Here is a 27191-nt window from a genome sequence, read left to right on the forward strand (position 1 = left end):
GTGTTTCCTGAGCACCCATCAGGAGCCTGGCCCTGTGTTGGTGCTGCTTGGTGGGTGGGCACAAAAGAGAGGGCAAGGACTCCTCTACCCTGGGACTTCCCCTCCTGCAGAGGGGAACTGATGTATATGCCATGCGGTGAGACCCTGGGCTGAAGCGTAGAGCTCTGAGTAGTCAGGGAGCTCTGCAAAGCTGTATCTAGAGAGTGCCTTCTGTGAGCCTTGCTGCCCTGAGCACCAGAGCCGCTGTCCTGGGAAGGACTGGCAGGATTTGGGTGAATGGAGAGGGGCTGGGCACAGCATTCCAGTGAGGTGATGGCACACGTGGAGGAGGAGGGAGGGAGGGAGACTGCACTCCTGCAGCTCTCAGAAAGAGGTTGAGGGGTCCTAGAGTTAGAGGAGGCTTGGGACCCCAGTGGGGAAGTTCTTGAACATCCCACTGAGCAATTCAGTCTCTTTGGGTACTTGGGAGCTATCAAAGCTTCCAGAGTAAGAGAGTGACAGCCTCAATGGGTACAGCTGGCATACCTTAGGCCTGGGTTGGCAGGGGCTACTCTCTGGGGTTGGGAAGGTCTGCTGGAGAGGGGTTGAGGGGAAATTGGCTTCCTCTGGACCCTGAAGCTGGTGAGAGGAACTTGACTTCCCCCACACACAACCATTTGAAGGGCTTGTCCCATCTGAAGGAGAGTGCTGAAGAGGTCCCCAAACCACCTGGCTGCACGTGGAAGTTTCTGAGACATTCAAGTTTGTTACAAGTGCAAGGAATAGAGGTTCAATCTCTCTCTCTCTCTCTCTCTCTCTCTCTCACACACACACACACACACACACACACACACAGAGGCATAAGGTCAGGGTGGGCCTGCAAATCCACATTTTACAAAGGCTCCTGCCATGATCTGAGTGCCCGTCCAACTCTGGGAGCCCTGGGCACCCACACTGTCTGTCTGGCGTTGTTGGAAGACCTTCATTCCTCCTCTCAGGCTAGAAGAGTTTGATCCATGAATGAGATGCTTCTCTACCATTATGTTTTCTTCCTGAGGGCCAGAGACCCTCAGAGAAGTAGAAAGGGCAATGGCCTTAGCACCATCCTCTCCCCACCATTGTACATGGGAAACACAGTAGCCCAAAGAGGGTACATGGCTTGTGAAGGTCCGTGGACAGTGGGCATGGCTCTGCCCACATGCCACATTCAGGTCCTTTCTTGTTTACAACACAGCCTTCATCACGATTGATGAATCTGGTCATCTGTTCAACCCAGCCCAATTCAGCAGCGCTAGGGGGACACCCATTCCCGTTAGCATCCATATGACAGGGTTGCTTAGTGCAGTTTTATGACTTCTGAGTAGATGATCCAATAGTGCTTCCATGTTAATGTCCTGCCAAGCCTACTTTAATGAACAGATACAAAGTGTGTGTAATTAGCACAGCCCTGGTGTGACAGTGGAAGCAGTGAGCCACTTGTAAATGCTGTTGTTCTCTTAGGTAGACAACATATGCCTACAGACAGCAATACTGTCTACACTCTTTCTTTGTTGCTTAAAATGTTTTATGCTATAGATTTTGCAAAGACTGACTTCTCCTGCAGTCCAGATTACCCCTTCCATTCTGACTTGGTGGGTTCAAACTTTACAAAGACTTCAACCAACTCCTTGAGCGTCGAGCCTCTCACACAGAAGGAACTTTCAGTAGGTGGGTCACCGCCTCTCTAGAAGGCCTCCCCTGATGGAGTGAACCCCATTCTCTATATTCCCAGGGTGTCCCTGGGGACTATTCTGCATTATGGACCTGCAGAGCAGACGAGATCCCACTGATGACCCTCATGCCTCTCAGACCCCATGGAGCTTTGCCGCTGTTTTGTGTGCTCCAGCCCACACCCCACCTGGATGTTCCACAGACATTTCCAACCCTGTTAGATCACTAGGCAAGAACCCGATCAGTCACCCATCAGACAATCCTGCTGTCTGGCCGCTGTTTGAGCCCCCCTGCCTCCTGCCCATAGGTCCTGAAAGACAATACGTGCTGTCTCCCTCCATTCTTATTAAAGGACTTATCTGGGGGAACTTAATATTTTCTTTTAGGATAAACTGAGCTAATGTGATGTGCTTGTTTTAATTTGCGAGGTTAACTGATCTAATTATCTGTGGCGTTTAGTTAAATCCTTGTGCCTGGGCCTGCTGCAGGTGTGGGCTTTGAATTCTGCCAACAGGAAATCTCTTAAAGCGAGCTGATCTAACACAGCGTGGTCTGCTGGTATGAGGGATTTTGTAATAATGCATGAATTTATTAACATCCAAAGATAAATAGAGGGTGTATTTACATTAAACAAATTCACAAGGAACTGTCTGTTTTTTCCCTGCCTGCCTTTTAATGGAAGCACCCCCAACCCCTGTCACTGTGCTATCCACTCTGTGGAGTCCAGAGCAACCTCAGGGGTTCGTGAGACTACAAGTTGATACTCTGCCGTAATGACACTATGTGGGGAGCTGGTGTGGCAGGGGTTAAAGGCTTGGAGTTGTAGTTGACCCTGAGAAGGGGGCCACTGGTATTGCAGATCCATATCCCTAAGAGTCGACACCGTCTTGCCAGGTGAATAGGTGCCTCTCGCCAGTGGAGGAAAGCACTGTTCCCTTGTCCCTGGGCTGGGAAGGGAGTCCTGGAAATCTGGGTTTGGGACTGAGAGCTACACCTCCCAGGGGAGAGTGTTGGGGAGGGTGACAAAGGAACGAGAAGGAAACCCTTCCATCTGAAGCCAGTTGATTGGCTGGTGCCAACCAGCCTGAAGGTGAGGGGCAGCCCCCTCCCCACAGGATGTGTCTGGAATGGCTCCTGACTTCCCAACCCCACCCATGCCTGACCCTCCAGAAGCTGCTCCACTGCCCCCATGCGGGGCTCCAGAGTCATCTCAGAGGCTGGGCTGCCATGCCAACACTGTCCAAAGGGAGTGGAATTCTAACTCCAGAAATTCCACTTTGCTCAAAAATACGGCTGGCCTGTGTTGTCTGGAAACCCGGGTTTGGGATGAAGCCAGGCCACCGTAGCCGCCTCTGAAATGCATTTCCCATGACCTGAGGCCCAGACGCCCTGACAGCCTGAGTCACTCAGCCCTGACCTGTTTTCATCCCACGTCCAGCTACCCCCGCTTCCACATGAGTGCTCCTGGATGAAATCACACTTGCAAAGGCACGTGAAGAATAAGCATGCATGTGCGAACTGTCCATGGGCATGCACAGACGCACACCTGCACTCAACATTCAAAGGTGCCCACACACGTACACCGGGGAGCCTGGCATGTGTGTGTGTGCAGGAAGCTCCATGCACATATGAGATGTGTGTGTATGCATAAACACACACAGGGAGGTATGCACACTCTGGCACCCAGGCGCACAAACACACATGTGCATGCACGCTCTCCTCTGGCTCCTTTTAGAATTAAAAGGGAAGGTTGCTCTACAGGGACAGCTGAAGATAAACTCTTGATTTCTGATTTCCAGAGTAGTTTGGACAAGGTCCTCTGAAATGCATTAAAATGCTAATCACAGCATCTGTCTGAACCCTGGCAGCTGTGTGACTTGGGGGGAAGTCGACACAGAATGGATTCTGAAGCCTGCGACGACTCCTCGACTCTCCTTGCCTTGCTCCCTCCTTTGTCTCCTGCTCCCCGCCCTTGCCTGTCCCCCCATCAGCCTCCACCCAACACCAGCCTCCCTGCCATGTCATCCCCGGCCTGGGCCACAAGGAGATCTTGCCTTTGCTGGACTGTGGGTCCCAGAGTGTAGCGGCTCCACAGGGCTAACAAACAAAGCCTCCACTAGGATAGCCGGAGCCGAGAGAAATGGCCTCCTTCCACTTGGGCCCACCGCTCCCCTGGGTACTGCTTCATAGCTGCCAGACTCCAGGCCTCTGCCCTCAGGGGAGAGCAGAGAAAGTGCCTGAACCCTCAAGGATGGATGCTGAAAGCGCATTCTGTTTAACCCACGGAAGTGCACTCAGGGTAGACCAGGGAGCAGGGACTGGGTAGATCCTGCAGCCACACTCCCAGTGAACAGGACAGGCCCTCCCCCAGCCACCCCTGACTGTTAGCCCAGCTTGTCTGCACAGCTCCTCCCTGACACCAGGGACACCCCAGCACCCAGGAAGCCCTGACTCTCTGCTTCTTGCACAGCATCAACCTCATGCTCAGCTCTGTTGCTTCCCTTTGCCTGGCATCCTTCTGTAACCCAAGCCCTAGCCAACACTCCAGACTCAGCCCAGCCATCGGCTTCTCCAGGAAGCCTTCCCCAGTCTGGACAAGGCTGGATAAGATGCCTCCTCTCCGGGATTCCCAGAAGTTCCCGTGCATTCCTCAAATGCCATATTGTGACATGACCTCTTAGCCAGTCCCTCACCCTGGACCACTTGCTCCAAGAGGAAATGGCCTGCGCCCCGCCCATCCCTGTGGGCACAGCATTGGCACAAGGATTAGCCTGCTAATTTCTCAGAGGCTGGGAGGATGTTGGAAAATGTAGGTGGATATGCCCCTGAAACCTCAGGACCAGAGCTGCTGCGAGGGACCCCTCCCCGGACACCCTGGAGGCATTTCTCTCTCACTGCTGGGACCCGAAACGGGCTCCAGTCAGGCCCCTGTGGGCACAGGTCTTACACGGGGTTCATGTGCCCACCCCTCACCCCCACCCCACGAAGACCGAAACTCCCAGCATCCCACGGTTCCATTTTTCCTCTTAAGCACCAAACTGTCATTTCACTAAACACCATCTGGAGACTCCTGGCTTCAGCCCCTCACTTCTCCCCAACTCTTATTAATGTGACGGGTGTTTATTCCTTCTTCCTCCCCTTCCACTTCCTCTAGAGCATCACAGCTCTGGGGCCTGCAGACATTCATCTTATCTTCGGGGAGCTCAGCTCTGCTGGGGAGGTGGTTGCTCAGGCTTGGCTTTAAGCAGCTGACAGTGATAAAGAGCAGACAGAGCAAGAGGGAGCTGTTCCTCCCCACTTCCTCACGAGCCCAGTCCCCGGCGGCCTGGGCGGGGGACAGCGGGCGGGGGAAGGCGGGGCAGGAAAGGACCTCGGGTAAACCTGCTCCACAGAGGCTTCAGCTCTGCCATGCTGATCGTCCCAGAACTCCAGGACCCTCCATGAGTCCCTGGTGCTGCCAAGCACAACCTGGATTCCCACCCCAGCCCTCAGCACTTGCATCCTCTGGCCGGTCCCAGCATAGGTGTCAGCCCCTGGGCACCCATCTCTGCAGCCAGCTCACTGCTCCTCTCCCTCCACGCCTGGCTCATGTTGTGACTCTCACCTGAACGCACTCACTCTCCTTTCTCGCTTGTCTTTGGAGGAGGAGCTCATGCCTTCCTCCTCTGTGCAGCCTTCCCAGACGCCCTCCCCCACCCACATCAGGAAACGTCCCCGGCCCTAGCCACATGATTTCACTCCTGCTCTAACCCATGTCGTACTCATGAATCGTATCTCCCGGAACAAACACCAGACTCCCCAGAAGGTGCCCACAGCACCCAGTACAGGACTGGACACACAGGTCAATCCCTGATGACTTGAGTCACAGTGAACCCACAGCAGTGACCCCACTGAGATGAGCCCCAACTCCTTGGGGTGACTGGTTGGCACTGGGGGGCTCACAGGTGGAGCCCCCACCCCCAGTGCCCACATGGAGACCCACCCATTCCGGTCGCCTCCGTGGCCCAGGCTGGCACTCAGAGGCCACCCTGCTTCCCCTGGTAAAGCATTAAGCTAATGCGTGTTGTGTCTCATTAGCGGCGCTCTGTTTGTGCCAGGGCCAGGCAATTTGATGGGTAGTTGATTGGCTATTCTGTTTATTTATGGCAGGAAAAGCATGCTTTATTGAGGACTGGGCAGCACATTTCTGTCCCTATGGCGCTAAGATCCTCTGGCAATCATGCAATTATAAATTAAGACTAAATAAATAATATATAATAAGCAATAAAGACTGCACGCCTCCACGTAAAGAGCTCTCCTCGGGCAGGCCCCGCGGTTGGGACCAGAGATCCAGAAGAACCCCAGCCTGAGAGATACCACGCTCCCGAGCCCTCAGCCAGCTTCAGTGTTGCGGTGAACTTGAGCATCCACATGGCTCAGCCATCACCCCTGGGAGCGGGGAGCACGGCGGCATCAATCGAAGGCCTGTAATATTCTGCTGCAACTGACCCCACAAAACCTTGAGGAAGCAGGGGTGGGGGGCGGTGGTGGTGGGGAGTAGGTTCTGTTATCAACAACGGATAGGCAGGGAAACTAGGTAAGGCCCGTGGAGGTGGAGAGACCTGCCCGGGACCACAGGGAGAGGCAGCCGCGCCGGGACCGCGTTGTCCTGCCCTGGGTTCCCTGACGTCTCACAGGTGGGTCAGGCTGGGGGATGGGAGGAGGAGCCTCTTCCAAGGACACAAGGCTGGGGTTGCCATCCTTCCCAGGGCCGATGCAGAGCCCACTCTCGGTTACCTGAGGGTGAGAGAAGAGAGTGGACTTCCGCACCTCACCTCCAAACTGACCCCTCCGCCGTCAGCATCATGCTGGGGCCCCCTCCCCCCCAAACCATCAAGAGGATACAACTGAGTGGGTAAGAGGTCGCCACCATCACTCTTGTTAGGCCTGGAGGGGCAGGGGTGGGTGAGTGAGGCAGAGGGGCCGGTCCAGCCTGTCAAGCCATGGCTGGGGATAGGGAACTGTCATGAACCCATCAGGGTGGCGCTACTGGGAAAGAACCTGCCTGCCAATGCCAGTGCAGGAGACTTAAGAGACACAGGTTCAATCCAAGGGTCAGGAAGTTCCCCTGGAGGAGGAAATGTCAACCCACTGCAGTGTTCTTGCCTGGAAAATCCCATGGGTAGAGGAGCCTGGGGGGCTACAGTCCATGGGGTCGCCAAGAGTCGGACGCGACTGAAGCTCTCTGGTGTTACTGGTGCATCAAGGGACGTGCCAGCCCCCTGAAGTATGGGAGCAGAGAGAGAGGGGAGAGTGCCTGGCAGGGCCTGGACAGGGTGGCTGGAGGGGTCCTAGGGGCCTCGGGAGGGGCCACAGAGAGTCTCTGGGGACCTGTTCAGCCACTGGGTATGCACGCCAAGCAGGTGGTTATTGCCCGAGTGTATCTGAGGACAGCAGGTCAAGGTTCTCCCCTCAGCCTGTCACCCGTGTGGAGTGGGAGGAGCAAGCTGGGTCTGAGAGTCTGGCGATGACGCTGTCACCCTGGCTCCCTGTTCACCAGCCTCGGCGAGCTGCAGCATGGTTTGGATGCTCTCCAGCCGTGAGACACCTCCCCTCGTGGAGCCGCTGGGATCCTGAGTGCCAGGAGCCCTGGAATGCACAAGGGCTCTGAGTCTCCGCCAGCTGCTCTGTAGGGCACACCTCCACACCCAGAACCCCGGGCCAGCCAGAGTCCTGAGTCATGGGCCAGATGTGGGCAAACACGGCGTCTCCCCTGAGGGCCCACGCGTGATCCAGAATGTCTCCGTGCAGTCTTCCCAGTGGTCTGGAAGGGCCCACCTGAGTGTATACTGAAGCCAGAACGTCCTGGAGGGGCAGGGCTGTGCCTTGCTGGGTGGGCTGTAAACCTCGGCTATCTGAATGCATCTGCCTTTCAGTCAATGCACACCCCTGTCCCAACACCCCGTCCCCACCCCGCTCCCCTCAATCTTTCCCTGCTCTCCTCCACTTCCTCCTCGCAGAAACTAATTGTCTGTCTCACCAGCCAGCGCCCAGCGCTTCCGAGAGGGTTCTGCACGAAACTAATTATGCACTGCTAATTTGGAAGCTCGCAGCTTTCCCAGGAACGTTCATTCGATTTGGGTTGTTCTGCTGAGTGGCATTTCTGTACATATGCCCCGGGGCTGGGGGGCCTATCAGGGAGGGGTAGCTGAAGTCTGGGGTCAGGAGGAGGGGCCTGGGGGCCTGGGGTGGCACTGGGCATGGTCTGTCCATGTTGGGGAGGGGACAGGAGGTGCCATTACCACCAACCAGGGGGGCCCTCCCGAGGGACTTGATGGCCTTGCAGGGAGGGAGGGAGGAACCCCATGATGCCTCGCACTCAACTGGGGTGGGGGCCAGAGGTAAATAAGCACTAGGTTGGCAGGATCACTCAGGGGCCTGGGCACTGAGCAGGATGGGAGCTGGGACCGCCCTGGTCTCAGGGCGAGAGCGCTGGGCAGGTCTGAAGACGGTGGAGGAAAGCAGAGGCCATTGTCCTTCGAAGCCCCTTCCAAGGAAAAGTCCAAGCCCCAGTGGGTGGTCCCAGTTTGGTCCTGGAGTATCAGGGAGGGAATGGGGTGGGCAGAACTGGGGCACAGCAGAACAGTTCCTTTTCTGACCTGTTCTTCCCCAGCCAGCTTCGTGGGCAGGTGCCCCATGCACAGAGGGCCGGCGCTTGGTTCCATGCTCTGTTGTCACCAGTTCTAAATTTTTAGTAATTTTGGAACAACAGGTTCCAATTTTTCACTTTGCACCTATAAACTATGCCCCCACCCCTGTCAAAACCATCAAGGACAGTCCTGGGGGACTTCTACATATTCATCATGCCTCCTAGAGCAGTGGCTCCCTGCAGACAAGGGCTGGGTCTTCTCCCCGCTGTCCACAGAGTACAGGCAGGGCTCCCCTGAAACGCTCTGCAGAGAACTGTGGGGTTTAGCCTGGGTCTTCCACACCGTGTGCCCCAAGTTGGCTGAGATAAGTCACATCGGGCCATCTATTCATGCAAGCAGGCTTTTTTTTTTTTTCTTCCATCTCCCTGCAGCACACTCCCATCTCTCAGCAAAACGGTGCCCCAGGTCCCAGCTCAGCAGAGAAGAGTGGATGCTAGTGGCGCCTTGCTGCAGCCTCAGCTCTAGACTCTGGCGGCCGGGAGCTCACCCAGCTGCGCCTTGGAGATTTCAGGGCACATGCACAGTGGGAGGGTTGGCAGAGAAGTCAGGATGCCCGCAGGGCCCATAGATGGCCAGCCTGACAGGAAGTCCTCCAGGGAAGCAAGGAGGAGGGTGGAGAGAAAAGATGTGGCACCGAGGTCAGCAGGGGGATCCCCAGCTTCCTGCTTGAAGGGAAGTGGGACATGGGGCCACTGGACCCCTCTCAATTGCCCTCCTGAGATGACCAGGTAGTGCCAGAGGAGCCCTTGTGATATAGGGGAGGCCAGATGGCTACAAGGGCAACACCCAGATCCCCTCCCACTTCTGCTGGGCTCTGTGGTCAGTGTGAAGCTCATTGTTGGCTCCTACTCTGTTGCACACACACTGTGGACCAAGCATCTGCCACTGACTGGCCATACTCCCCTCTCTGGTGGAAGGAATTTGGCCATGCCAGGAGCTGTTTCAGCAGTACCACTGAGACCACCCCTCACTTACCCCCAACCCTGCCTTGTCCTGAGTGCCTTCCCCAACAGACATACGTGAAAGCTAATTCTAGCCCAACCGTGTTGCTAAGAGGTAATCTGTTAAACTGCTCTGACTCCTTTGCTACAAAATTTGCCTCCTATGGGCTTCCCAGGTAATGCGAATAGTAAAGAAACTGCTGCCAACGCAGGAGACATAAGAGATGCAGGTTCAATCCCTGGGTCAGAAAGATCCCCAGGAGAAGGAAATGGCAACCCACTCCAGTGTTCTTGCCTGGAGAATCCCACGGACAGAGGAGCCTGGCAGGTCCATGGGACTGCAAAGGGTCAGACATGACTGAAGCAACTTAGCACGCACGCACATGCCTCCTCTGGTGGAACCCTCAAGACAAGGTGGTAATGGCAACCTCTGGCGGAGCAGAGGCTCCCACTGTGTCTCGGTGGCCTTTCTGATGTACGACCACACGGCCTGGCAGGCGTTCTGACCACCTTCCTCCCGCCTCCGCTAAAATCGGTCCCATCCTTGACTCTAAAGCTCAAGCCCCGCCTTCTCCAGGGGACCCCGGTGAATCCCTCCAGGACTCAACAGTGAATCAGCCCCCACGCCTGTGGGTTAACTGGCTGCTTCTGTGGGTGGCTCTTGTTCCACAAGTCACTTATTAGCCTACGTCTCATCCTCCAAGTCTCACACTTTCCCAGCACACAGGAGACAGCCAGGAATGAGCTATCCACAAACGTACATACCTCTGCATTACCCCTTGGCCTTCCACAAGCACTCCACAGTGTATTGTGTGGTATTTGTCACCGGCTTTTCCTTCCCCCGATGAGATCGGAGTGTCACTTTCCAGCAGGCTTGTTCCGTTCCCACAGTCAGCCTTGGGAGGCCCACTTCCCACGTGGAAGCAGCGAGAGCCTGTTACTTGACGTTGACTCAAGTTTCCATTAGTTTCTGAGCCTGCCTAAGAGGCAAGCCTCCTGCTGAGTCATACTGACCAGCCGTCCGCAGTAACCAATGCTGAGTAATGGTTCGAATGGTAACCAGCATTAGCGAATAGTTCCTGTGATAATTGCAGCCTAATTTGTGTGTGCGCCCATGAATTAGCATGCATCTGTATGCCATTAGCACTCTGAATTATCTCCTGAGCAGCGCTTGCCTCGGGCCTTGTGGACAAAGCCAACAGTGCACCGTATCTAGAGCTCATTTTCTTCTAAGAACAAAGGACAGAAAAAATGGAGCTTTAAGTAAGGCAAAGAGTTTGCTTAAGCCCCATCCGTGGATTGTGGATTCGCTCTATAAATGGAACCTCTGGCCGTCCCAAGGTAGAGAGGCAGAGCTGGTCAGAAGGTCCAGACCTCATCACTGAGGGTCGTTGGTCCAGTGAGGTCCTCAGTGGCAGCCTCCTGGGGTCTCTGGGGCAGAACTGAGAGCTGGTAGGGAACCCATCACAGCCTAAGAGATGGATGTATATAGCTGGGCTATGGAAAGGAGTGTGTTGTTTCAAATGTATCCAGGAGTTATTTCACAAATTCCTTATGAGCTTCCCTGGTGGCTCAGATGGTAAAATCGTCTGTTTGCAATGCGGGAGACCCGGTTTTGAACCCTGGGTCGGGAAGATCCCCCAGAGAAGGAAATGGTAACCCACTCCTGTATTCTTGCCTGGAAAATTCCATGGATGGAGTACCTCGTAGGCTGTAGTCCATGGGGTCGCAGAGAGTCGGACACGACTGAGCGACTGCACTTTCACTTTATGTAAAAGGAGTGACCACCTTCTGACTTGACTTTTGGTGGCACAGATTTCCTAAGAACAGAAACCCTTGGTGTTAAGGTCTCTAGCTGGACCCACTATGTTCAGCCGTAGCAAGTCCTGGGCAGTGGTGATACTGAGGAAAATTCCTGAAGAAATGCTGGTGACATCGGGGTCGGTTCCTTGTACTCCATCACCCTTGCTCACTGCTGCCTATATCATTTACAAAGTAAACTGCTAGGTTTCAGTAAGAAGAAACTGGAAATTGCTATTTGATCTTCCTTCCAGTTTTCTGAAAAGTCCCTCCATATGACAAATCACGCCTCCAAACTCTGTCTTCCGAGGACATATGTGTTTAAAAGACTATGTCCCCATAAAAAACACTCAGCCCAGGACTTCCCTGGTGGTACAGTGGATAAGAATCTGCCTGCCAATGCAGGGGGCATGGGTTAGACATATGGTCTGGGAAGATTTCATATGCTGTGGAGCAACCAAGCCCGGGTGCCATGACTACTGAAGCCTGTGCACCCAGAGCCCATGCTCCGCAACAAGAGAAGCCCCTGCTGTGAGAAGTCCATACACTGCCCCCACTTGCCACAACTGGAGAAAGCTGGCACACAGCAACAGAGACCTAGCACAGCCAAAAATAAATAAAAAACAAAAACACTCAGTTCAGCACAGGGGCCCTAAGTTGGTATGGTTTTACGGATTGAATGTGTCCATGGGTGACCAGGACTGATTGAGGCATGCCAGCTGCAGCCAAACATAGCATATTAAAAAGCAGAGACATCACTATGCTTATAAAGGTCCATATAGTCAAAGCTATGGTTTTTCCTGTAGTCACATACGGATGTGAGAGTTGGGCCATAATGAAGGCTGAGCACTGAAGAAATGATGCTTTCGAATTGTGGTACTGGAGAAGACTCTTGAGAGGCCCTTGGACAGCAAGGAGATCAAACCAGTCAATCCTAAAGGAAATCAACCCTGAATATTCATTGGAAGGACTGATGCTGAAGCTGAAACTCCAATACTTTGGCCACCTGATGTGAAGAGCTGACTCACTGGGAAAAAAAAACCCTGATGCTGGGAAAGATTGAAGGCAGAAGGAGAAGGGGGTGGCAGAGGATGAGATGTTTGGATGGCATCGCCGACTCAATGGACATGAGTTTGAGCAAACTCCAGGATAGTGGAGGCGTGCTGCAGTTCAAGGGGTTGCAAAGAGCTGGACTCAACTTAGCAACTGAACAACAGCTGCAGCCAAGGACAGCCTTGCTCGAGGAGCGCCAACAACCACTCCCCCCTCAGTCCCAGAGGGTCACAGAGGCCCATAAGGCAGCTCTGATGAACGTAATCATGAGTTATCCTTCCAGTTTCTGAGGCCAAATTCACACGGCTTTCCCCCAGGGCCTGGAATTGGCCTCATATGTGACACAGACACCCAGCTTCTGTCCAGTCCTCACTCTTTCATTGCCAGGATGTCACATCCATGAATTCTTTGTGTGTGTGCTGTGTGCTCAGTCGCTCAGTCATGTCCAATTCTATGTGATCCCGTGGACCGTAGCCTATAACGCTTCCCTGTCCATGAAATTTTCCAGGCAAGAATACTGGAGTAGGTTGCCATTGCCATCTCCAGGGGATCTTTCTGACTCAGGGATCAAACCTGCATCTCTTGCCTCTCCTGCATTGGCAGGTGGATTCCTTACCACTGCTTCACATGAATTCTATAAACATCTGTGAATACAAAAGCATTGGGTCTTTATGCTAAGGACAGCACATAGGCTAAAGGACATCAGATCTTACTGAGCCAATAATGATGAGAACGCAGGCACCTGCCTGGAAGTTCATGAGCTCTGAGCAAAGATGGAAGAGTTGATCATACAGACTGTTAGCTCTGAGAGGGAGAAAACTCAGAGCATGTTGGCTTTAGAGAGGAAACTGACTCTGGTCATTGAGCCAAGATCATGGGATACATGGAGACCAGAGGGAGTGATGTGGGGTCTCTGCATGCCAGGCGTCTTGGAAAGAATCTGAAATACACCAGGCGTGTTGGAGAGAATCCGAAAGCCACAAGTACAAGAAAACACTTTAAAACCTGAGGCTATGGACACTCATCATTAAAAATTCACCACAAGGTGGATAATCCAGGCATAGGAAATAGAATCAAAATGTGTCCCAAGCTCTATTATCAGTGGTGAACCCTGTAAGCGATGTCAGACTTGCCAGTAACCCCAGGTTCTCTGACCAAGAGAAGCTTTGCAAGCAATGATGTTTCTGCAGGTAGAGCAAGCTCTGCAGACAGCAGTAAGCTTTGTAGCTCCTGATGAACTCAGCTTACAAAGCCAGCGTCTGCTAAAGACAATAGATCCTAAGGACAGTACCTGGTTCGAAAGTGGGTGAAGAACTCTGCCAGCAAGGACTAACTCTGCAGACCACAGGCTCTACAATCTGCTCTCAGTTCTGCAGATTCTCATGAGCTTTGCAAGCAATATCAGGCTACACAAACTCCAAGAAACTTTACAAGTGGAAGCCAGCTTTGTGGCTAGTAATGAGCTCGGCCTGTAAGGCCTGGTTCTGCTAACCACAGACTCTACAAACAGCAACGGGCTCTAGAGCCAGCGACAAGACCTTCCAGAAACGGCTGACTCTACGAGCAGCAGCGGGCTGTGCAAATGTCAGTCGGCAGAGCCAAGCTCTGCAAGGAATAACAGGTGCTGCAAACTGCATCAAGGTCTCCCCTGTCTTGGTCTCCAGAAATAGCAGGCTGAAGAAAGCTGTATCCATGCCGGGAGCTGCTGCTGCTGCTGCTAAGTCGCTTCAGTCGTGTCTGGCTCTGTGCGACCCCATAGACGGCAGCCCACCAGGCTCTGCCGTCCCTGGGATTCTCTAGGCAAGAACACTGGAGTGGGTTGCCATTTCCTTCTCCAACACATGAAGGTGCAAAGTGAAAGTGAAGTTGCTTAGTCGTGTCCGACTCTTTGCAACCCCATGGACTGCAGCCTACCAGGCTCCTCTGTCCATGGGATTTTCCAGGCAAGAGTACTGGAGTGGGGTGCCATTGCCTTCTCCATCCATGCCGGGAGAGCCCTGTCCAAACCAAGTCCTGTGGTGCTCCCTTCATGTGAGCCCCTGGGAGATGAGAGGGTCCTCCCTCCAGCAACACTTGGGTGGCCAGTCTCCTCCATGGGGAAGTCTCCTCTGTGGGTGCCTCCTTTTAAGGGCAAGGAACACTCACAGATGTGGGAGTGTGAACATGCACTTGGAAAACTCAGAGGTGCTGCCAGGGGTGGGTGTGGAGGTAGCCAAAGCAGATGCTTAGATATTCACATCTGTGGCTAAGAAGCTGTACCCTAATGGGAGGAAAAGCTGCCTAGGATAGAGCAGACTCGGCCATAGGCACGGAAAGAGGCCACCCCTACTCCATGATCCTAGTGGTCATTGGGAAGAACTCCAGACCAAAAGGATTCTGCCGCCTAGCCTTCCCTGTTGCTGAAATCCCACCATTAGAGCTTACACCATTCAAGTCAAAGCGTGAACTTCGTTTCAATGAAATTACCACCCACGCACTCTCCCAACACCGTCAGCCCACAGCCTCAGTGTGAATCAGCTCGTCATGTCCTCTCCCTGGTGATAGACATCCAAGAGCAGCGTTGGAAGGTTGTGTGGGTGCCCGTGTGTGCCTGGATCCTTGGAGCATCTATGATGCCCGTGAGGGCTGAGCAGGGTGGTCAGGGAAGGAAGCAGGAAGACAGCTCATGGGTCAAGCCTAAAAGCTGAAAGATCAAAATTCATAACCCTGCCAGGCCAGAGCCTTGGAAAGCTGAGGTCAGAGGGTGGAATGGCCTTCTTGGCATCTCTCAGGTCTGCAGGTGCTGAGTTGGAAGAAAGAAAGGAGGGGGAGGGGAGCTGGGAATGGTCTTCTGGCTGCAGGATGTGAGGTCTGCTCCCAGGCCGAGCTCCCAGACCTTGTCGATAGCAGGAAGCCTTGCTCGGTTAATTAATGAGTTATTCAGGCTGACCCTTGATCTCTGGAGCAAATCAAGGGCTTTGTGTGGCTCCTATTAACTCCCTGGATTTGCTCAGCAGCTGCCTGGGAGGTGGGTTGGCGAAGCCTCCTCCCCCTCCCCTCTCCAAGCTCTGATCACACCCAGAGAGCTAACAGGACTCTTGGCCATAGGTCTCAGGGCACCCCTGGAGGAGGCTTCCGGGAGGGGACAGCCCTCAGGAGGAAGACCGGCAGATTCAACAGTGGTCCAGGGTGCACAGCGGGGCCACCGTGGGCCATCTGCTGGAGGCAGCACCAAGCAGGCTATAGAGGTGACAGCAGTCACATAGATCCAGTTCCTCTGCCCCTCAAGGAAAGCCACAAATACCCAGAGGCCCTCCCAGTGCCCAGGAGACAGCCTGGCTTCTGCAGCATCTAGTAAGAGCCAACCTCGTGACATTCACACTGTACCTTTGGGGTGGGGGCAGGTCTCAGAAGCTCTCTCAGGAGAGATGCCACCCCAGGAGAGACGCTCCCAGGAAGGGCCAATGACAGAAGGCCTCTGAGAGGGAGCCCCATGAGCCAGGTTCACTCTGCAGGCCTCTGAGGATGGGTCACATCCAAGGATGAGCAAAGGAGTAGAGAAGTGGGGTGGAGTCTGGATCCCAGAACATGGAGCCCTGGAATAGAAGGAGAATCCCCAGGCTGGGTCGCAGGCCCTGCCCCTTGCCTGGTGGAAGAGATCACTGGATGGGCAGCTAAGAGAGGAAGTGTGAGTCTCCGCCCCTCACCCAGGCATCACTGTGGTTCATCAGGAACAGGCCCCTGAGTGAGCATCCACAGGAGGGCACCGTCCTGGTTCTGCTCCTCCCAACTATGTCACCTGACCACCCAGGCCTCAGCTTCCCCACCTGTAAATGGGGGCTAAGAAGACCCTCCCTCCCCACCTTTGACCCAGGAGGATCCAATCCAAAGAGGGCAGCGGAAGCCCTTTGGCAAGATACAGTCCTATCTTCAAATTCGTCAAGGAGCCAGGTGGCCCTGAGCCCTTGGAAAAGGTTTCCTTGGCAACCCCATGTGCTGTCAGAGTGCAGAGGTGGCGTCCAGGGCAGGACTAGCAGAATGCTAACCCAGGGCCCTGCATGGAGAGGCCCAGCCTCACCCGTCCTTGGTCCATCCAGGGAGGGCGGAACTGAGGCTGGAGGAAGCCAGCCTGTGTCTTCAACAAACCACCACCTGCTAGGAGTGTTTGTGGAAGAAGGTGAAGAGGCCTGGGCTGACCGGCCAGGATGACGAGGAGTGAGATGGAGGAAGTGCTGGCCAGGGTGAGTGGAAGTCAGAAACAAGACCTGAACGGGCCAGGCCCACCCTCATCCAGCCCGCTCCTCGAGTTCTTCCTGAGAACCATGATGGAGGGTGTCAGGATGTAGAGATGGAGACAGGGCCTCAGGAGGGAAGAGGAAGACCGAGATAGCTGCCTGGAGAAGAACTTGAGTCCAGACAAGCCTCGGGGAAGGTGGGTAGCCGAAGGGGACAGTGCTGGACCTCAAGCAGGCTGGAGGCCCGGGGTCCCCTCCACCACGGGTGCTGAGGGGAGCTCCAGACACTCCAGAGTCCTTGCGAGCAGAAGCCTCGGGGCTCAGAATCAGCCACAGGACTCTCTCGTTGCAATTCGTGGCGCTGGAGATACAAGAGGAAAGAAGATGCTCAGCCCTCGGGGAGCTTCCGGTCTGGAGGGGGAGATAGACTGAAAGGGAGGGAGGAAGTCACAAGAGCCAAGGGTGGAGAACCTTCCAGCTCTCTGTGGGGTCAAGGGAGGCCTCCCCACAGAGCCGTGGGGGAGGTGGGCAGCCTTTCCCAGCTGAGTTTATGATCAGCCACTTCTCCAAGGAAGACCCATGACCCTGGGACCTGCGATGCCATGTCTCTCAAGTAGGAGGTCTGCACAAGGATCACCGTCTGTCCCCCGCCTCATTATATAGCTGCCAGTTCTGAGACCCCACCCGCAGACGAGTCATGAGACTGGGGCAGAAGCAGCAGCAGCTCTGGGCTCAGAGCTCCAGCCCTCGTTCCTCAGATTCCAAGGCTTGGAAGGGAAGGGTTCTCAGCCCTTGGGGAGCCCCCACCCCAGGCTTTTTTCTTCCTGCCAGGAGAGTGGCACTGAGGAGAGCCTAGTTGTGGCCCCAGCGCCTGGCCGTGTTTTCCCAGGAGGATAAGGAAACACCAGGGTGAACGGCAAGGGGAAATCCATGAAAAAGTCTTGGAACCGAGGAGGGGGGAAGGGAGAAGACTGGGGAGAGAAACTTTTAAAAGGGGGAATCTCACTCACCAGGACACTCAGAACATATAAATCCTAAGTCTTAAGATGAAGAAGGGAGGATGTGTTTTTGCCCAGCTCCCGTATCCTGTGCACCAGGTACATGTCATCCTTTGGAGGGTGTAAGCAGGTAGCCTGAGAAATCCACCACCTCCCGTCCGCTCCTCCCGCCTCTAAAGGCTTTAAATCCATCAAACTAAATGAAAGCAGCTGCTGTTTTAAGGAAATAAAAGGCTCTCATATTTAAAAGCCCAGAGATTTTGAGTGGAGAGGCAGAGAAATATATACGAATGTAGATATTTTTCTCCCAAAGTACCACTTAGCAATGCAAACCCTGAGCAGCCCTGGAGAATGCTCTCGCCAGAAGGGGTGGGAAGGGACGCTGGCCCTGCAGGGATGGGTGCCCGTGTCCTTCCACCGTGGCCACAGCAAGGGAGGGGGTCGACGGCTGTGAGTTAACTGATGGCTGCTTTCCTCCTTAAGGTCCTTAGCACATCCAAAACCTGTTTTGTGAGCCTGGTGAGATGTGAGGGGCTCGCTGCCCTGAGACAGGTGCTAAGGGTGCAGGAAGGAGACCTGCAAAGAGCTGCGGTATCTTGTCCAACCAGGAAGGGATCACTGGGGAGTCAGGTGGTCTGCCTGGGACCATTCGAATAGAGTGAGCCTCCAGGGTCCCGGGGTCTCCTGCAGAACAGTCACTCCACCTGCCTCCCAGTGCCGTGTCCAGGTGTGGTCAGGCTTCTGGCACCTGCCAGCATCTTTCACAGTGAGAAGCTGCTTTCATTTACTTTTGGATTTTTTTTTTTTTTTGCATCCTAGGGGACAGATCTTTGCAAAGTTGTTTCTGCTTTCTGTTTTGTTTTGTGTTGTTTTCGTGTGAATTACAACCATCCCTTTCCTAATGTGATTGGTTTGTCTGGAGGCAAGGAAATTGGTTTTTGGCTAGAAAGACAGATGAATGGAGAGGAAAGCCTGGGGTAGGGTGGAGGCACGATGTAAGCTCATTGGACAGCAGCCTTCCAAGGTCTCCCCGTCCAGCTGCAGGCAAGGCCCAAGGTCAGCCTGACTGAGAGCAGATGGGGTGACAGAAAGACAGGAGGGGGAGAAAACTGGGCCCTATCTTTGAGGAGTCTGCGATTCCTTCTAGAGAAATGAGCTTCTCTATTTTGCCTTATTTATCATCAGGAGGAAAAATGAGGCACAGGCTCCTCCAGGCATTTTCTTTGAGCGGCCACCCCCGTTCCCAGGCTGCCGTCCATCCGGTGGCAACCAGTGCTTTGGAGCGTTGGTGGTCCTACCCTCAGCCTGATGGCCCTCCAATGGCCGACCTGCTCCCTGTCAATCACCCTACACTGTCTCACCTCCATGCCGTCGCCCCAAGGGTCCCTCCATCGGAAATGACCTCTCCCTCCACATCTTCCCCAGTTCACATGTCAGCCCTTTGTCCTTAGAGTCTGGACAGCACCTCCAGACCAAGCAAAGGGTTCTGGCAGGGACTGGTTCTCCTCCAGAAAGCAGGGCATGCCACCTCCACCTGGAATCCCCTCCTACAGCTCCAAGGGCTGACTGGGGCTTAGTTAGAATCTTAGTACTGAGCTGAGAGCTAGAGAAGACACCAGATGTGTGGCCTGTCTTCTCTGGATGCCCCTCGATGTTCATCTGTTCATTCAGCCTATAGCAATAGCACATGGCATTAAGGTGGTCAGTTTAGTAAAACAAATGCGGTAGGAGGTGCTGGCGACTAAGTGAGACCAAAAAGGAATATTATTTCCATAGTCAGAACAAAAGAGGAAGGGCGGTCCAGGCAGAGGAAGCCTTGAGGTCAACGGCCAGGTGTAGGAACCATGGTGAGGAAGCAGGAGGAGTATTCGAGGGGAGGCAGGGGCCCGGTCTCCTCCGGAGGACCTGGACTGACCTGGAGGCAGCATGGTCCTGCAGGCTACAGGGGACTTGAGCAGACCGGCCTTGCCAGCCCTGTCTCAGGCTCACTCAGGCTGTGGGGACTACGAGGGGATGGGAGGCAGTGAGGACCTGGCTTGGGACTGTATTGGGGTCTCAGGTGTACAGAAAGAGAGGAGATGAATTCTGTAGTCATTGCAGGAGTGAGATAAGGGAAGTTCAGGTTGAGGCCCCAAAGGTCTTTCATGCCTTCACTTACTTTGTTGTTGTTGCTATTTTCCAGTCACTAAGTTGTGTCTGACTTTCTGTGACCCCATGGACTGTAGCACGCCAGGCCTCCCTATCCCTCACCACCTCTTGGAGTTTGCCTAAGTTCATGTCCATTTAATCAGTGAATCCATCCAACCATTTCATCCTTTGTCGCTCTCTTCTCCTCCTGCCTTTAATCTTTCCCAGAATCAGGGTCTTTTTCCAATGAGTCGGCTCTTCACATCAGGTGGCCAAAGTATTGGAGCTTCAGCTTCAGCATCAGTCCTTCCAATGAATATTCAGTGTTAATTTCCTTTAGATGGTTTGATGTCCAAGGGACTCTCAAGAGTCTTCTCCAGCACCACAGTTTGAAAGCAAGTATTAATGGAAAACCTCCTAGCGTGGGGTCCGAGAGAGAGAGAGGATAATCCAAGAGCAGCATCCAGTGGACTTGAGGTTAACGGTGGGGCGGGCGCTTGGATGGTGGGGGCGTCGCTGACAGAGAATCATGCAGAAAGCCTTCCTGTTGCTTCCAACACAACCCGCACGTTGTCTCACTGCAGGCAGGAGGTGTTGGGCCTAGGAGCCTCCCAGACCCTGGGTAAGCTGCTCACCAAAGGCTGGGGTGGGACAGATGTCTCTGGGTCCATCTCAGGGTCCCACACACATGGCCATCGAGAGCGCAGTGGCCTTGGCTAGGCAGGTGACGCGTTTCCCATTTGTGTGACATTCACAGTCCTGGCCTCAAGGACTGGCCATGGTGAGCGTGCAGGTCTACCCACGGTCCCTCACACGTGGCCACCACTTAATAAGCAGTAGCTGTTGCTACTCCCACTGCTATGATTACTGTTATTATACCCCCAGCGGGGCTAAGGGTGGAGTGCGTTCCATTGTCACCATCGCTGGAAGAGAGCAGGGCCACCAAAGATGCTCCATGCCGGGGACCTTGGCTGCTGTTCCCCTGAGCTCACCCACTGGTCGGCGAGCAGGTCGTACATGCCACCCAGGGAAGGGGCCAGCAGTGTCCAGGCAGAGTCCAGGGCTCTGACCCAGACCAGAGGGAGGGGCCTGGCCCACCTACCTGCCTGGCCAGAGGAGGCCTCAGACAGAAAGTGCTGGGACACCCCCACCTCCAGGTTTGCCAAGGGTTCAGAAATCCCACTTTGTTGTAGGTCTCACGAGACTAGAGCTGGGGTTGGTACTCAGAGGACAGAGTGGTGATGGCAGAGGACCAGGGCCAGTGGCGGGCCCCCGGGACTGGTCAGAGCCATCCCGCTTCGCATCTGCTGGCTCCTCGGGGTGTCCTGACTGGGGCGTTAGTTACGCTGCCCTCCCCGAGACCCCTGTCAGGAGCCGCTGAGCTGTGAACACACAGTCTAGTGTGGCCCAGCTTGGATGCCAAGGGAGGGTCCTGTGGAGGGGAGTGTATAGCAGACATGTGGATGAGGCCACACACACATGCATACACATGTGTGCACATACAGCACATGTGCACACACAACATGCATGCACCCAACATGTGTGCATACAGCACGTGTGTGTGTACACACACAACATGCATGCACTCAACGTGTGTGCACACAAAGCACTCAAGCACACACATGTGCAAACACAGCACACAAGCACACAACACACGTGTACACACCCCACCACCCCGTATAGGTGGTGGACTGTAGGGCAGCCCTCAGGCACCAGAAGGCACATCCTTCTGGGGTGTCCCTCTCCCTCTGAAGTGCCCACTGTAGGCACCACTCTCCCCCACCCCTGTCTTCCACAGCGGGGCTCGGTCAGCCTGATTCCGCACCTGTCCCTCTGCAGAACTGTGCCACCATAGGAGGGGTCTTTGGGTCCACCTCCCTGCAGTGCCCACCACCCCCATGTGCCAGGGGCTATTCAGATGGGAACTGCAGTGAAAAGGCTGCTTAGTGTTGACAACTCCTGTGCTCACCCTGGGTGTGGCTGTGGCAGGTCCACAGGTGGGGAGTGAAGCTCAGAGCGCAGCACTCTGACCTGGGTCCCTCCTACCCCTAAAACCAGTGCCTAGGTAGTGACAGAGGAATGCTTTGTCCCTGGCCAGGAGCATGTGCATTATTGCTCTGGACCCCAGAATGTCCCTAGGAGTGACCAAGACCAAGGTGGGGGAGGGGGAAGGTGCTCGGGGCCACCTCGCTGCCCTGCCAGGGTGCCGCGTGGGGGCAGCTCCGGGGCCAGCAAGGCTGCGGAGCCCGGAGGCCCCAGCAGGAAGATCGGAGGGCAACATTCCAGCCACGGAGATCATCAGGGATCGCCATGGCAACGGGGGTGCAATTAAGGCCCGTTTCAGCTGGGAGCAGCTGTGTGCACTTTATCTGCCTTGAATAAGGAGCAGAGAAAAAACCTGGGGAGGGAAAGGGGGTGGGGAGGCAGGCGGGAGGGAAATCGCAGTTCTTTTGCAGGCCTCTTCCTGTTCTGAGAGAAAGAGGAGAAGGGGGCGGGAGAAGAGAGGGAGGGAGAGAGAGAGATGGAGACCAAGAGAGACAGAGCCAGCCAGACAGAGAAAGAGGCACTGCGGGGAGACTGAGAGGCTGCAGGCGGCTCGGAGACGGGACGGGAGAGAACCAGAAAGAGACAGTGAGAGAGAGAGACATCTCACAGACATGCATGCAGACTCACAGACTCACTCAGAGACACAGACACAGGCACAGGAGGGAGCGAGAGCCAACACAGCCCTAACAGAGAAGGGAAGAGGACCTTCTAGAACATCATGGAACATCACCGCGCCCTCCCCTTTCTTACAGGGGAATCGTTTTCCAGCCGCCATGGGGCCTCTTGGCTTCCCCTTACTCCTGACACACAGACATACACACACAGAGTCATCCACCCCCTAAGCCTTTGCTCCTCTCTTGCCCCAAGCCTGGCCACTCCGAAGGCTTACATTCCTTGGGGCCCTCCTCCCCAAGACTCCCTCCACACTCGGGGACTTCAGCTCCCCTTCTGTCCTCCCAGGGGATAGGCACAGAGTCCTGCACACGGACGAAGGAGCAGTGGGCAGAGAAAAGAGCCTCACACTAAATAAGGGACACACCTTGAGGTTAAGAATTCAGAGTCTTGTTTTTTTTCCCCTTCCTGGCTGTGCCCAGATTCCAAATTCCATCTTTGGATCACCCTTCGGCAAAGATGCTCTCCGGCCTGGGGGAGGGGGAAAGATGGGAGCGTGAAGGCAGGAGGGGCTCTGTTTGAGGAAGCTTGATCTTGGGGTAGTGAGCTGAGACACTCCTGTGATTGTAGACAGCTCTTCCCCTAGCCGGCCCAGCACACCCCCGCCTCAGGGCCTTTGCACTTGCTCTGCCTGCTGCCTGGAACACTCTTTTTCCCACCCGATTACTTGGTTCTTTCCCTCATTTCCTCCAGGCATCTTCTCACATGTCGCCTTGCCAGAGAGGCCTTCCCTGGCCATTCAGTATAAAACAGCTGTGCCCTGGCCCCAGGACCAGCATCCTCTCCCTGTTCCTCTGCTTCACTGTGTCGGTCTCCACCCAACCTGTCCTGTCCTGACCTGCGTGACCTCTCTCCATGTGCTTCATGGGAGCAGGAACCTTGTTCTCTCTGCTCTTTCTGGATCCTAGAACAGGGCCTGCCCCACGGTGTCAAGGAGCCACTTTGTAAACCCTGCGCAGCCGTGGCTGGTGGCAGAATCTCTTCCACCTGCTGGAGTCACGCTGGCACCCTCATAGCAGAATCAAGATTGAGTTCCCAGTGCCTTGACATCTCTTTCCGTGGGTTCCACATAGTCAGAGCCCACCCTCTCCTTTTTCCTTGTCCCTCACGTCCCAGGCCTCATTGTTCCACTCTGTGGTGATCAGAGGTAATCCGTTCATCCCTGCATCCTGGGACCAAGTCCCACCTCCTCTCTCATGACCTGAACACCACCTGCCCAGAGGGGTTCAGGTGCCCTGTTCTCCCCGGCGCCTTGCCCTCTTCCGGCCTCAGAGTATTACCTTTCCTGCAGACGCCTAGGGCTCCTGACTAGAATAAGGTGAGGCACTGTGGTTGGTGGCCAGCTGTGACTGAGCAAGCACCTCATCTCTCTGACTTGGTTTCTGGGCCATGAATCCAAGGGGTACAGCTCCATCAATAAGGGCTCCTGCTTTGACAGACCTGCTAGGTGACCGGCTGGGGCCGGGGGCTGCAGCTTGGTGGCTGAGAGGTGGCCAGGCAGCGTGTGCTGGGCTGTCTAGGGATACGGCTCTGCACATTCTGAAGAAGCCAGCACACGGTGGCGTCCCACAGGGCTTTCACCTGCACGTCGGGGCTGGACGCTCCTTGGGAAGTGCACAGAAAGGCTGGAGAAAGGGCAGGCTGAGGCTGCCAGGCCCACGCGGGCGGCGGGGTGGCCGCATCTATTCCTGGCAATGCCCTTGAAGGCGGTCAGAGCCATTCGAGGCAGATGCTGGAGCTCGGCTGGGGGCCACGGCCTGTTCCCAGAGCCCACGCGGAAGAGGAGGGGCATGGGGACGGCTGCCCCTCCCGACCCCGCCAGCCAGCGAATGCCTGTCAGCCAGACACCCCCCTGAGGGGGCAGAGAGCAGCGTTGGGGAAAGAAGAAAACCTTCCTGAAGAGACAACTGCGGGGGTTGGGGAGGGTGGCAGGTGGGCCGAGCCGGGGCCTCAGCCGTGGAGGGGGCTGCCCTGGTCTGAGAGGCTTCAGGGAGGTGGCGGGGGGGTGGGGGGTGCCTCACCCCATTCTCCACAGACGGGCCTGGGACCTCCCAGAGGAGAAATTAAAGGTCCCTGAGACCTGCCCAAGCCTCAGGCTCCCGCCATCATCACTGCCTCGAGGCCTCTGTGAGAAGACTCTGGTTCGTTCCCCCGAGTCTGAGGCAGGAAGCGGATGCTTGGTGATGCCACAGAGCCCGGAAGTTCCCTACCGACCATTCCAGGTTCTACACAACTGGCCCTTTGGCCGCCTCACAGCTCCAGCGGGTTCTAATGTGGGATGCGCTGAGGGCCCCACCTGTGGGCCCAGAAGACACGTTCCTGTCAGCAGGATGGGGGCGGGGGGCCCCGGGATCCTGGGGGGACCTGGAGCTGCCTGTGGCGGGAGGTGAGGGGGGTGCAGTCAGCCTGTGCGGAGCGCGTGGCCGGGGGTGGGACGAGGGGCTGAGGACCTGATGAGGCCCCCAGAAAAGACAAGACAGTCAACAAGGTTGGGAGCACTGCCCCAGACCTCACTTGCTATGCTAAGTCACTTCAGTCGTGTCCGACTCCATGCGACCCCATAGACGGCAGCCCACCAGGCTCCCCCGTCCCTGGGATTCTCCAGGCAAGAACACTGAAGTGGGTTGCCATTTCCTTCTCCAGTGCATGAAAGTGAAAAGTGAAAGTGAAGTCTCTCAGTCACATCGGACTCCCAGCGACCCCATGGACCGCAGCCCACCAGGCTCCTCCATCCATGGGATTTTCCAGGCAAGAGTACTGGAGTGGGGTGCCATTGCCTTCTCCGGACCTCACTTGGGGTAGATGCAAATCAGAAGAGAAGGTCAAATGCCAAAGGGACGGAGGGTGTAGATACCATCACCCGCCCCCGGGGCCCCTGGGAACCCCAGGCACTGCAGCTGAGCTTCACAGAGGGTTCTGCTCTTTCCAGGGGCCAAGGATGTACTGGGGCTACTGGGGCTGCTCAGGGGCCCCCTGAGGATGGGGGATGAGCTCCCCAGGGAGGTAAACGGAAGCAGTCACCCCACATCCAGCTCCTGGAGAAGAAGGCCTAGGTGGGGACAATGGGGCCTAAATGGAGTCCTAGACCCAAGGGAGGCCAGGGTCTCAGTCTGGCTCTGACAGTCAGTGCCGGGGACTGTGAGTGAGTTGTGTCACTCCCTGTGCAGTGTCCATAGCAACAGCTGGGGACACTCAGCCCCAACCTGGCTGCCTCCCAGGGCTGTTGAGCAATGCCATGAAAAAGGCACACAAGGCTTTTCATAAATCTTGACCATGAAGGTGAGGGTGAATCCTCTCTGTGACAACACCAGGTTGTGTAACTCAGGTTCCGTGTGTCTGCTGATTGGCTCCTAAGCTCCGGATCCCTTTGGCAGTGGCTACACAGGCACCCCCATGATGTGACATTAGCCTCCCAAGAATGGGACCCTCCCTTTATGAGACTGAATCTTTTATTTTACTCCACTTCTCGTGCCAGGGCAGAATTCTACTCTTGTTTCCTCACTCCTGCAACTGATCACACCCTGCTGGATCACTGATGATCGTGAAGGAAAGCTTAGTGGTGAATGAATGAGTGAATGAGTGAAAGTTACTCATATACGCACCATCCTATTTGGTAGAAGCTCCTTGAGGGGAAAAGAAAGTCTAACATGCCTGGTCGGAGAAGGCAATGGCACCCCACTCCAGTACTCTTGCCTGGAAAATCCCATGGACGGAGGAGCCTGGTAGGCTGCAGTCCATGGGGTCGCTAAGAGTCGGAAATGACTGAGCAACTTCACTTTCACTTTTCACTTTCATGCACTAGAGAAGGAAATGGCAACCCACTCCAGTGTTCTTGCCTGGTGAATCCCAGGGACGGGGGAGCCTGGTGGGCTGCTGTCTATGGGGTCGCACAGAGTCGGACACGACTGAAGTGACTTAGCAGCAGCAGCAACATGCCTGGTGCTGGTCACAGGGTTCTGTAGGGAAACCACTCAGGAATGTTGAACTGAATTAATTTGGCCCCCTCTTCCTCACCGCCTTCCCATGAGTGGCTCCAAGCATAGCAGAGGCACAGCGCCTGGAGACCCTCTGAAAACAGGCTTGACAGTTTGAGGGAGAGGGGATGGGGCTAAGGAGTAGGGAGAGAGGAGGTGTGAGAGGCCAAAGCAATGATGCTCATGATTAAAGAGATGTCAGCAGATATTTGCCAAGTCTTTGCTGTGTGCCAGGACCGAGTGCATCACATGGACTCTCATCTGATCGTCCACCCCGGACGCCGGGACCATTTCACAGGCGGTGAAGCTGTCACATAGAGGTTAAGGACCTTTCACTGAAGGTACACAGCTGCTGAGTGGCAGAGCTGGGACTCAGGCCCGACCCTGTGGATCAGCAGCCCAAGGCTTTCCTGCCCTCCCCCACACAGCCTGGTGGTGGTGAGACCCACAGCCTCACTGGGGAGTAGGGACAAGAGATTTTCTCTTTCCAGTTCTAACTAGCTCCTTGTCCCCATGCTCCCAGGGGAGCACCCCAAGGTGAGGACCCTGGGGGGCTAGCACCAGTCACTCAGACCTGGGGTGACCCCTCCAGGCTGGGGCTGCACAAGGGAAAGGAGGGGCCAGGAGCAGCCTGGGCCACCACCTCTGCCTGGCCTGGGACGTAGAACAGAAGGTTCACACTCTCTGATCTATTCAGCGCCTGCATGTGGATGGTGAGAGGTCAGAAGTGAATGGGGGGCTGTGGTATTTGAACTGCCCCAGCCCCCTCCTCACACACACGCCCACCTGGACAGACCCTCGCAGGTCTAGTTTGGTCTCTTCCTGCTGAGGCAAACCCTTCGTGTTTGGAAACTTCTCTGGAGCAGTGAAGAAGCCTGAGGGGAAGATGGTATTAGAAAGTCGCAGGTCAGAGCCCCCCTTCCCCTTTCTATAAAGTAGAGGTGTTCATACTGGCCCTGAGGTAGGGATTTAGGAGGATAAAGGCTGG

At 55.3% G+C, this 27191-nt stretch overlaps 1 protein-coding gene and 1 long non-coding RNA gene across 19 annotated transcripts in view; one reads left to right on the forward strand and one right to left on the reverse strand.

Annotated features, from left to right (window-relative positions):
• CELF4 (CUGBP Elav-like family member 4) overlaps nucleotides 1-27191 on the forward strand; it is a 312555-nt gene that overhangs the window by 93698 nt on the left and 191666 nt on the right. The window contains exon 3 of one of the 16 annotated variants that reach the window (XR_008706872.1): nucleotides 1751-2327. The exons of 14 other annotated variants lie outside the window; for them this stretch is intronic. The gene's annotated coding sequence lies outside the window, so the exon portion shown is untranslated. Of the gene's footprint in view, nucleotides 1-1750; nucleotides 2328-27191 lie in introns of those variants that run through there. One more of the 16 variants, XR_008706873.1, reaches the window with a different exon arrangement.
• LOC129636314 (uncharacterized) lies at nucleotides 7078-17547 on the reverse strand. Of its 3 annotated transcripts, XR_008706877.1 has the most exons (5): nucleotides 17397-17547; nucleotides 16230-16747; nucleotides 15539-15747; nucleotides 10085-10355; nucleotides 7078-7317 (listed from the first exon to the last, which is right to left on the reverse strand). It is a non-coding gene; the product is annotated as an uncharacterized LOC129636314 (long non-coding RNA). The 3 variants fall into 3 exon arrangements; XR_008706875.1 differs by lacking the exon at nucleotides 10085-10355; XR_008706876.1 differs by lacking the exon at nucleotides 10085-10355 and having other exon boundaries at nucleotides 16198-16747.

This window comes from Bubalus kerabau, chromosome 21 (genome assembly GCF_029407905.1).
Source record: "Bubalus kerabau isolate K-KA32 ecotype Philippines breed swamp buffalo chromosome 21, PCC_UOA_SB_1v2, whole genome shotgun sequence".
NCBI classification, from domain to species: domain Eukaryota; kingdom Metazoa; phylum Chordata; class Mammalia; order Artiodactyla; family Bovidae; genus Bubalus; species Bubalus kerabau.